The sequence below is a fragment of the Schistocerca nitens genome, chromosome 9 (assembly GCF_023898315.1).
Source record: "Schistocerca nitens isolate TAMUIC-IGC-003100 chromosome 9, iqSchNite1.1, whole genome shotgun sequence".
In the NCBI taxonomy this organism is placed as follows: Eukaryota; Metazoa; Arthropoda; class Insecta; order Orthoptera; family Acrididae; genus Schistocerca; species Schistocerca nitens.
The window spans coordinates 86,298,458-86,308,424 of NC_064622.1; the positions used below are offsets into that span (position 1 = coordinate 86,298,458).

At 42.0% G+C, this 9,967-nt stretch overlaps 1 pseudogene; it reads left to right on the forward strand.

Annotated features, from left to right (window-relative positions):
- The first annotated feature begins 2,017 nt into the window (after positions 1-2,017).
- On the forward strand, positions 2,018-2,135 carry LOC126204650 (5S ribosomal RNA; annotated as a pseudogene).
- The last annotated feature ends 7,832 nt before the right edge of the window (positions 2,136-9,967 follow it).

Here is a 9,967-nt window from a genome sequence, read left to right on the forward strand (position 1 = left end):
ACGTAAAAAACATATGTTTTGACAGAGCACAGGGAAAACTGTGCGACTGTGGAACTGTTGCATTCATTTCTTGCAGTTTATGTGACAAACTCTTATGTTTTCATCACCTTTTTCGGGAATGATTATCACATCCACAGGAAAACCTAAATCGGGCAAGGTAGAAGAATCTTTTTACCCATTCGCCAAGTGTGCAAGTTAGGTGGGTCGACAACCTATTTCTGTCATGTGGCGCACATGCCGTCACCAGTGTCGTATAGAATATATCAGATGTGTTTCCCTGTGGAGGAATCGGTTGACCTATGACCTTGGGATCAAATGTTTTCGGTTCCTATTGGAGAGGCACGTCCTTTCGTCTACTAATCGCACGGTTTTCCGGTGCGGTCGCAAAACACAGACACTAAACTTATTACAGTGAAAAGAGACGTCAATGAATGAACGGACAGATCGTAACTTTGCGAAAATTAAGAAAGTAAAATTTTCACTCGAGGAAAGACTCGAACCAAAGACCTCTCGTTCCGCAGCTGTTCACTCTAACCACGGGACCACGGCCCTCATCAACTCGCATTGTCCTTGATATTGCCTATCTTACGCATGGACTACTCAGTTTGTATATTTTGCTTATTTTTTCATAGTTCCACACAACTTCTTCCAGTTTTCTCGATTTATCTGTGTTCAGTTTTTCAAGGCCTATCCACTGTGTCAATTTATAACTAAATCTGAGGGGGGTGCGATGGGGAGGTTCCCTTGTGAGTAGATTAAATCGACATTCTATCCGTTGACTGTATGTTCAAGTAACATCCCAAACCAAGACAGACGCGGAAGGCGCAGCTTGAAAGAGTAGGCCCTGCTTTCACCGGCCACCAAGAAACATTTAATGCTCAGGTAAACTATTAGTCTGCGATTATACTTCTACCTACAACCAGTCTGTGGCTAGTTTGCATTGTTGTCTGCCATTGTAGTGTTGGGCAGATGGATGTGAACAGCGCGTAGGGTTGCGCAGTTGGAGGGGAGCCGCCAACAGTGATGGATGTGGGGAGAGAGATGGCGGAGTTTTGAAATTTGTAAGACTGGATGACATGAACTGCTATATACATTATGACTTTTGAACACTATTGAGGTAAATACATTGTTTGTTCTCTATCAAAATCTTTCATTTGATAACTATGCCTATCAGTAGTTAGTACCTTCAGTAGTTTGAATCTTTTATTTAGCTGGCAGTAGTGGCGCTCACTGTATTGCAGTAGTTCGAGTAACGAAGATTTTTGTGATGTAAGTGATTTGTGAAAGGTATAGGTTAATGTTAGTCAGGGCCATTCTTTTGTAGGGATTATTGAAAGTCAGATTGCGTTGCGCTAAAAAATATTGTGTGTCAGTTTAAGCACAGTCATGTATAATTTTTCTAAGGGGACGTTTCAGCTGTACCGAACATTTCCAGTAGCTCTGGAGAGGGAAGAAATAATAAATGCGGTGCAGTGAGAAGTGCCTTCCGCTATACACTCCACAGCGACTTGCAAAGTATGTATTTAGTTTCAGAGCTACTGTAAATGTTCGGTACAACTGAATGAAATATTAGAATAGTTGTTAAATGCCTCCGTGCGCACTGTCATTTGTTTATGCCTGTCTATGGGAACGATACGTAGATGGCTGTGGTATAATCGTAAGTTCTTCCACCAATTTTGTTTCTTTGAAATTTGGATACCTTATGTTCTAAAGGAAGTTTTCGGAACTGTTGTGATATTTGGCGACTATCGATCAAAATTTAATTGATCGTATTATATTTTTTCCAATATATTTTGAAAACATGTTTGCATATATTTCTGTTTTATCTCTGAAAACGCTAATTAATCTATGAAATAAGATTTGTTACTTTTGCGAGTTATCGGCAACCAGACTTATTTTTGGTTATACAAAAATTACTAAAAAACCGTTATAGAAATTGCATTTATTACTACGAAATCATACATTCCTTACAAAACATTTTTGTGTTTCGAATAATGTTGTCTACATCAAAGTTGCAGGCAACGGCCTTGCCGCAGTGGATACACCGGTTCCAGTGAGATCACCGAAGTTAAGCGCTGTCGGGCGTGGTCGGCACTTGGATGGGTGACCATCCAGGCCGCCATGCGCTGTTGCCATTTTTCGGGGTGCACTCAGCCTCGTGATGCCAATTGAGGAGCTACTCGACCAAATAGTAGCGGCTTCGGTCAAGAATACCATCTTACGACCGGCAGAGCGGTGTGCTGACCCCACGCCCCTCCTATCCGTATCCTCCACCGAGGATGACACGGCGGTCGGATGATCCCGGTAGGCCATTCGTGGCCTGAAGACGAGTACATCAAAGTTATCGCAGTCTGACTGCATTGACATGCATGAAACTCTTTGTACTATCGAAATGCAACATCTTTGTTTTCTTCGTTTGTTCTGGAAAATGTTGGAGTGAGGGAGTCTTTGAGAATGTTTCGTAGAGAACTGACGTGGGGGAGGCTAGTCAGGGACTTGCCTGCATTGTAACAATGTGGTTTCGACGATACATTGGGAAAGTTAATAAAAAGCGTTTAATTTAAAAGTCCATTATTACGAAAGTGAGCTGAACCTGATTATTGTGCGAGATGATTCTTTTATCGCTACAGTGAACATAGGCGCTGTCAATCTACAATCACGTTTCTCACCATTAGTTTCTACGCCTGTGACTGCAGACAGAAGTGTTATAAAAACTTCAATTGAGATTCTTCTATAATCGTGATTGTTAGTCTGCGGGGACAGAGTTGTTAGAAGTCCTCACCGAAACATTCCGTACTATTTTCAGAATCGCGAAGAGACAGCGACACACTTCTGTTTCTAGTCTATTAATCTGACGTCTCCATGATGAAAGACTTATACAGGAACGACGCTGAGGCTTTCCTGAGAGATTATTTTTCCTTCCTTCTTTTGTGTTTTTTAATCTTCCGCCGTTTTTTGTCTCTCAGCTAGAAGACCCGATATCTTGGTTAATTTCTCATGTCTCTCATAAATATCATGTGACTTACGTTACAAGAAAGGGTCGTAAGTTTTTACAAAAACTAACAGAGAAACGCATTATCATTTTATTATTTCTCATAGTATTCTTAAAATTTTTACACTCGTGTAAGGATTCAAATTAATTCTTGAAATATTTTTTCCTCTGTTAATGTTGGTACCTCGTAAACGTGGTTTTGAAAGGTTTTAGGCACCTTGGAGTAATGGAATCACTACCCGCACAAAAATTAGAAGTCAGACGACAGAACAATTTGTGTGTGTCCAGTTCAGGCGGACGCCGTAAATATTTCGTGACAACGTCGGCATAAAATCGTAACGAGTATTTCGTGTTAATATGTAACTTAATTATCAATCTGTGTAGTGCTATTATGACACAGAGTAGTATAATGGTTACAAAAAAGATAATTCTCAAGTTTGTACTGTCGCTGGCCGCTGAATCCCGTATGGGCCAGCTACTTAATCGCTTTGCTCCTTTCCGATGCCACGGTACAACACGCATTCGCTCGGCACCGCACTTTTTAGACCCTTTGGATTACTTTCTACCCAACCTTTCCGCTGACTACCTTTTCTGTAATGCAGAACACAATTAAGAGCCAATGAGACGACATCTTTCATTATATTGCAGTTTTGAATTTAATACCGGTTTTCAATTTTATTCGGCGAATATTTTCATTGTCTCATTTGGGATGCTAGTAGTGCTAAGCAAGCTCTTCACGATGACACCCGATGTCCTAGATTAACATCTTTCCACGGTACAGCAATTTATGAATTAACACAAATGAAAGTAAGTTAAAGGCAAAACAAATACTGCACGAAAATCACGTAAAAACATAATCTATCCGTTGTGAGCTTAACCACTGCTTGCGTATTGCTAGTCTCCCAGTTATTAGCGACTCAGACCTAATGGTATACTGCGACTCAAGAAAGTTCGACCGACGAACGAAAAAACGTTATCCTTTCAATAGGTTAATACGACCCTCAGAACATTATTTTGATGATTTTCTCTGTAAAATTATAGCCTTTTCTACGTGCTGTGTGCGGGCGTTGTGATGAAAAATGATGAGGCGTTCTCCGTTGTTTTTAAGATGAAGATGTCGGTGACATAACAAAATCATTGTTGCATACCCTTTAGCAGTAATGGTTCTTCGATTCTCTAAGACAACAGTGGTCACATACCCAGTATAACAAAAGAAACAGCCATAACTTTTTTTTAACAGCTTCGTGGAGGAACATCTTTTGTTAGTTTTCAATCTGGCACACCCGTGCAGTTGATTGTCGCTGATTTTCCTTCTCTACATCTACGTGGCTAGTTTGCAATTCACACTACTGTGTTTCAGAAACATTTCTCTCGAACAGCAAATAGGAGAAAGGAATACCTAACTTTTATTAAGATTTGCACGTGTCCTTATTATGAACGTGCAAATAAAATATTTTCGCTTCTGAAGGAGAAAGTAGGCGACTGAAATTCCGTGAAAAGATCTCACCTCAAATAAAAACTCCTTTGTTTTAAAGACTGTCGCCCTAATTCTCATCATATCAGTGACGTTCGCCCTCCAGTTGCGCGGTAATACACAACGAGCTGCCCTTACTTGAACTTTATCGATATCTTCCGTCAGTTCTGTGTGGTAAGGATCCTATAGCTCGCAGCAATACTCCAAAAAGAGGACAGATAAACGTAGTGTATGCACTCTCTGTAGTACATTTGGTGCATCTTCTAAGCGTTTCAAGAATAAAACACAGTCTTTGGTTCCCCTTTCCCAAAATATGTTTTATGTGATGGTTCCAGTTGTTAGTTACTGTAATCCCTAGGTATTTATCTGAAATCACAAACGTAGTAAAATTTGTGTGATTTAGCGTGTAATCGAAATGTAATAGATTTGGTTTTTGGCCTTTAAGTGGAGAATTAACACTTTTTAACTTTTAGTAATAATCATAAACCCTCCATTCTTTAAAGGATCCAACTCCCAAGTATGTAACAGTTTCAAACTTCTGATTATTTTCTAAGTGAGTTATGTTTTAAGTACTTAACGTTAAGTGAGGAAAGGCTTAAAAATGTTTAGAGATTATGTTTAAATTTTCCCGGAAGTCCTAATCACTACATGAGTGTAGCCATTATTATCAATCACTAGATAACTATAGTCTGGGTACTTTGTACTTTGTTTTAAGCAAAAGATGGTTTTTCACGCATCTCAATGTTTACGGCGTCACATCTCCTGATCCATGTGACGTAGAGTGATATAATTTTGCAGATACGTCCACTAGTATATATGGATACAGTCTTTGAAATAAACGATCTTTTGTTAAGTCGATTGATTGCTAAAAGTTGAACGAAGTGGTTCGAGGAGTTATCACCAAGACGCGCATTTACAGAAATGAAAATAGAGACAGAACTAATCGAATATAAACCTTGAAATGAGATTTTCATTTCCTTGCATAATATTTTCTCTTTAAACGCGCTCTGTAAACAAGATACTTGGCCAATTTCTGAGCTGCCATTGATTTAAGAACACGAAATTAAAATCTTGAAATAATGATAGTATCAGATCTTAGTAATGCCACCCATTGGACGTTTGTAAAAATGTAAAGGGGAACATTCTTAGATATTTCACTGGATCTCACTGCACATATGTGTTTGCAAAATGTTCTTCATCAGACGTTCCTCGAAATTTTATCGGAGGAGTGTGCCCTGTTTCGTGGCCATACCATTCACCTGCTATTTCCTCTGCGACTTTGGCCTTTATGAACAAACTGATGTACGCTGTCGATCACACCTAGTGAATCAACTATGAAACTGTATTCGAAGTAGACAGGCTGTACTCAGAAAATTATACACGCTACACCATGTGACGCTCCCCGCATTTCCAAGACTGCTCTAATAGTCAAAGCAAACTGGAAAAGCGATGCCTTAATACAATGACCAACCAAGGCAGGAAGGAAGGAGGGAAGATTAAAGTCATTTCTGGAAGGAAATGGGTCGTTCTCCTTCAGGGAAACCATACCGGCATTTGCCTTGAGCGAATCACGGAAATCATTTAAAACTTTTTTGGCTAAAACAAAATTTATCGCATGTCAGTGAGCAAAATACGCAATTACAGCCAAGACGATCAACCAGTAATAAGTTTGGAGCTTCCTTTATCTTTATTGTGAGTTATATTTTAAGTTTGATGACGAAGTGAAGAAAAAGCTTCATTGATTTCAATAAATGTGTGACGCAATTCGGCAGAAGTTGAAGGCAGTGGCAACTGTTGTGTAAGAGTGTAATATCTCTTTATATTCGATGAATTATTCAGATACAATTCTACCCTTGAATGACGTTTACTAATTTTCTATCTTCATACTCACAGAATCCATGCGAAAAGTAGTTCATACAATAGCTATGCCATGAGCGCATAAGTATTCTTTGTAGTACTCTCTCTGGTGTTGGTTAGAAAAAAAAAAAAAAAAGGAAAGGGAGCTTCCGAGATTGTCTTCGTGCCGATTAGCCTGAGCTTTGTTTGAAGAACTGTAATCTGATTATTGAGATTTATGACAGAAGATAACGGATACGAAATTGTACGATGAAAAGTGAAATACATATATATGGCTCCTTCACACAAAAGGTGTGTATTCGACTTTTGAGAATTAATGATATTCATCGATATATTGCGTAGTTGTTAATCAGAAGGGAACTTCCGAAAGACGGGATACGAACCTGCATTTAATAATCCAAGAGCTCCATTATTTCTTCGGAAGGTTAAACTTTATCAAAGCCAAATATCCGCTTGATCTGAGGTTTCCCGACTGATTATACAACGCTCCCAAAAATACGAGGCATTTTATTTGTACAGATTAGCAGACTGCCGCAAAGCACGAGCCTGCAGAGAAGAAGAATCATCGCCTGCTTTCATTCTAACAAGTAAAATTTCATAATCATTTTGAGTGACTGAGCTATGACTGTGTTTCCTATCATGAATGATTGATTGATCGAACGAATTGAAAGCTACATAATTACGTAAATATGAGGAAAAATTACAAGAGCACAAGAGCGCGTGAACACCCAAACTGAAACCGTGCAGATCTATTGTTTGTTTGTGTGTGTGTGTGTGTGTGTGTGAACGCTGGTAAACGTAACGTAGATGCGGTAATCTGAAATTCACGGCGCTGAATCTACCGCGCTATGCTACATCGCTCCTGTGATGTCGGTGAACCTTGGCAGCAGGGTCGTGAGCTAACCCTCAGATGTCCTTGTTTCTAGGAGCTTTTGCGCATGCGCGACTGGCGTGACGTAATTGCCATACGGGCCAAACACACGCGGATTTGATAACCAACGTGCACAGTTCACGGCGTGTACAGCTAGCCCTTAGCACTCGACTACGAGCTTACGTCAGTGCTACCAGGTGGTTGCACACTGCCGTAGACTTTTATCCCCATTCGCTTAGGATAAATCCCGCTAGACGGCAGCACATTCCTCAGATACGCCAATTCTCTCACTGTATATTAAAATTAGATTGGACATCATTATACACTCCTGGAAATTGAAATAAGAACACCGTGAATTCATTGTCCCAGGAAGGGGAAACTCTATTGACACATTCCTGGGGTCAGATACATCACATGATCACACTGACAGAACCACAGGCACATAGACACAGGCAACAGAGCATGCACAATGTCGGCACTAGTACAGTGTATATCCACCTTTCGCAGCAATGCAGGCTGCTATTCTCCCATGGAGACGATCGTAGAGATGCTGGATGTAGTCCTGTGGAACGGCTTGCCATGCCATTTCCACCTGGCGCCTCAGTTGGACCAGCGTTCGTGCTGGACGTGCAGACCGCGTGAGACGACGCTTCATCCAGTCCCAAACATGCTCAATGGGGGACAGATCCGGAGATCTTGCTGGCCAGGGTAGTTGACTTACACCTTCTAGAGCACGTTGGGTGGCACGGGATACATGCGGACGTGCACTGTCCTGTTGGAACAGCAAGTTCCCTTGCCGGTCTAGGAATGGTAGAACGATGGGTTCGATGACGGTTTGGATGTACCGTGCACTATTCAGTGTCCCCTCGACGATCACCAGTGGTGTACGGCCAGTGTAGGAGATCGCTCCCCACACCATGATGCCGGGTATTGGCCCTGTGTGCCTCGGTCGTATGCAGTCCTGATTGTGGCGCTCACCTGCACGGCGCCAAACACGCATATGACCATCATTGGCACCAAGGCAGAAGCGACTCTCATCGCTGAAGACGACACGTCTCCATTCGTCCCTCCATTCACGCCTGTCGCGACACCACTGGAGGCGGGCTGCACGATGTTGGGGCGTGAGCGGAAGACGGCCTAACGGTGTGCGGGACCGTAGCCCAGCTTCATGGAGACGGTTGCGAATGGTCCTCGCCGATACCCCAGGAGCAACAGTGACCCTAATTTGCTGGGAAGTGGCGGTGCGGTCCCCTACGGCACTGCGTAGGATCCTACGGTCTTGGCGTGCATCCGTGCGTCGCTGCGGTCCGGTCCCAGGTCGACGGGCACGTGCACCTTCCGCCGACCACTGGCGACAACATCGATGTACTGTGGAGACCTCACGCCCCACGTGTTGAGCAATTCGGCGGTACGTCCACCCGGCCTCCCGCATGCCCACTATACGCCCTCGCTCAAAGTCCGTCAACTGCACATACGGTTCACGTCCACGCTGTCGCGGCATGCTACCAGTGTTAAAGACTGCGATGGAGCTCCGTATGCCACGGCAAACTGGCTGACACTGACGGCGGCGGTGCACAAATGCTGCGCAGCTAGCGCCATTCGACGGCCAACACCGCGGTTCCTGGTGTGTCCGCTGTGCCGTGCGTGTGATCATTGCTTGTACAGCCCTCTCGCAGTGTCCGGAGCAAGTATGGTGGGTCTGACACACCGGTGTCAATGTGTTCTTTTTTCCATTTCCAGGAGTGTATGTTATAGTTACACTGGTAGGATACCCTATTTTAAGGGACTCTGATGATATACGGCAATTAAGTTTTCTGTCATACAGCAATCCATTTGAGGCACTGAGAACCATAAAGCATCGTCGACTGTGGGACTGTAGCATTTATTCATGCTTCTGGCATCTGTTGATCTTATGGTGGGTCAGGTTTATTTGTACTTTACGCCCACATTGTATGGATATATGAACACTGACGAAAAACTGTCTCGCTAGCTTCTCTGATATTCACTTAAATGTGGGGTGGAAGACGATGCCCTTACGGTTCTCAAAGCTTCCTTTGTACTCTAGTCAAGTAACCTTTTCGATGGACAGTACCACTTGAATTCAATTATTTCTGCAAACGGCAGTTTGTGTTTTGAGTTGGTTGTTTGCTGTGCAGGAAATGGCTTTTCTGTGCAATGTCAACATTAACTGTGTTGAATCTCTTTTAAGTGCTAACAGAAAAGAAATTACGGGGGAAAGCTAGCCGCGAAGGAGCTAGGGCCAGACGAGATCCGATGTCTAAGCGATGAAATCAGATAAGGGTGGCTACAAGCGAACATTTAACAAAGAAGTGTATAGTAAGCGTAAGTTGTTGTTGTAGCTGCAACGTAAGAATGTCTGATTTTCAGCCCGGAAGTTAATTCGTTAACTAATACATTTATTAGGGATCTTGTACATTTGCGTGAAAAATATGCACGGTAAATCCCACTTACACAAAAATGCGAAATGGAGAGTAGGGAGAGCTTAGATATTATTTCGTTCCTGCCATAAACTGTACTCAATTATGTACACAACAAAAAAATTCAACAAAAGCAATTCTTCCTTTTTTTCAGACATATTATGCATATTATTGTTAGTGTTATTATTATTACTGATAGAGGCTGAAGTTGTATAAATATGTGGATAGCATAACTGTTATACATAGATGCTATTTATTTCACACTCTCACATTTATTTGAATTTAAAAATTTGTGGACACCAGAATGTATACTTATGAGCCGCCAATGACTGAAA